We start from the raw sequence: 2,108 nt of genomic DNA on the forward strand, positions 1-2,108 counted from the left end.
CAAGTTCTTGCAAGTACTTAAAAAAATTTTTTTTGTTCATTTTTAAAATTTATTTTGGGCTGGAGAGATGGCTTAGCGGTTAAGCACTTGCCTGTGAAGCCTAAGGACCCCGGTTCGAGGCTCGGTTCCCCAGGTCCCACGTTAGCCAGATGCACAAGGGGGCGCACGCGTCTGGAGTTCGTTTGCAGAGGCTGGAAGCCCTGGCGCGCCCATTCTCTCTCTCCCTCTATCTGTCTTTCTCTCTGTGTCTGTCTCTCTCAAATAAAAAAAAAAAAAAATTAAAATTTATTTTGCTGAGAGAGAGAAAGAGGCAGAGAGAGAGGGAGGGAGGGAGAATGGGCGCACCAGGGCCTCCAGCCACTGCAAACGAACTCCAGATGCATGCGCCCCCTTGTGCATCTGGCTAACGTGGGTCCTGGGGAAACCGAGCCTTGAATCGGGGTCCTTAGGCTTCACAGGCAAGCGTTTAACCGCTAAGCCATCTCTCCAGTCCCTTGTAAGTACTTTAAAAAAGTCATACCAGACAGTTGCTTCAAGCAACACTAGCCTCACCATGACCCTTCAGATTCTGAAGCCCTACATCTTTTTATTTTCATCAAGTCACTGCCTTACCCCACCTCATTTAAACAAACAAAAAACTACCTAAAATAGCCATATATATATATATATATCTAAATCACCAATAAATATGCTGTTAGCTTGGAGAGTCTGGAGAGTGGCCGCTGCGCACGCACTCTGGCTGTCGTTTCTCTCCCAGCACAGCTGCTGCTATAGGAGTCCTCACGCATCCTCTTGCCTGAGCGGCCAGTTCTTTGATCTCGGCGCTTAACTTAGGGACCACGGGCTCCACTGCTTCCCGGCTGTCTTCTTCACAGGGTCAACCACAGAGTGTTCCTGCACGTACCTTTTGGTTCTTGCCACAACAATAAGAGACTTCACAATGGAGGGCAGTCCCCACTCTGTGCTGAGAAGCCTGGGCAGCTTTCCAGAATGATCTATATGTCTGTGAAGCTCATCAATGCCAGCCACACTCGGGTTCATGGGGTTTGTGTATTTCTGCTTGGCCGCGTAACGGTTTCCTGGATGGTCCAAAGTGGCTCGGAAGTCCAGATCTTCATGGTGGCTGCCAGGGGGACGCATAGGAACCCACGCTCAGCTGCTCCTGACCCGCCCCTTGCTGTTCCCTGTGGTTTTCATTCTCAGAGATTTCACACTGAAGGCCTTACCACACAGGGCCCTGCACCAGGCTGGTTGATGAGTTATTTAATTTCAATTTCAGGCCCAGATTTGCTGGGCTGTGTTTGCCACTCCACTAAGAACCATCCCAAATGTGTCTTCTGGCTTTTTCTTTTTTTTTTTTTTTTTTATTTGTCTTTTGAAGCACTCCCCCCCCCCCTTTTAATTAGTTATGTGCACTGTGTATACAGCTATGTTGGTACCATCGTGAGTCTCCTCCTTGTTTGTCCTCCCCCCTCTGAAGGCACCCTCCTCCTTGGGAAATGTGGGTCTTGCATTGTGGGGGGAGCCTTCAGGAGGAGGCAGTGTCTCTGTGCATAATGTTCCAACTTGTGGATCTAACAATCTTTCCCTCTTCCAAAAATGTATGCTTCCATATGGCTTATTCATCAATCTTTAATTTTGATTAACCCTCCGCCTACCCTTCTTTCACTCATTCTCTTCCAGTGACCTCACTTAGGTCATGGCACCCCCAGTACTCTGTTCATCTACTGAAATATATGGAAAACTATCTACTTAAGTCCTCCCTTCTCCTTGTTACCTTAGAGTCTTTTTTTCTAACATACTGGCCTCTGCTATCAGTTTTTACTCCAACTCACATATAAGTCTAAACACATATAGCTAGAATCCACACATGAGACACAACATGTGATATTTGGCTTTCTGGGCCTGGGTTACCTCATTTAATATAATCATTTCCAGACCCATCCATTTCCCTGCAAATTTCATATTTCTTACCAATGAATAGAACTCCATTGTATAAATGTAGCACATCTTCATTATTCACTCATCCGTTGAGGGACATCTAGGCTGCTTCCATTTCCTAGCTGTTGTGAATAGAGCAGCAATAAGCATGGATGAGTAAGTATCTC

General features: G+C 46.4%; 1 pseudogene; it reads right to left on the bottom strand.

Annotated features, from left to right (window-relative positions):
- Positions 1-694: 694 nt before the first annotated feature.
- Positions 695-1,118, bottom strand: LOC123462301 (annotated as a pseudogene).
- Positions 1,119-2,108: the final 990 nt, after the last annotated feature.

This window comes from Jaculus jaculus, chromosome 7 (genome assembly GCF_020740685.1).
Source record: "Jaculus jaculus isolate mJacJac1 chromosome 7, mJacJac1.mat.Y.cur, whole genome shotgun sequence".
NCBI lineage: Eukaryota > Metazoa > Chordata > Mammalia > Rodentia > Dipodidae > Jaculus > Jaculus jaculus.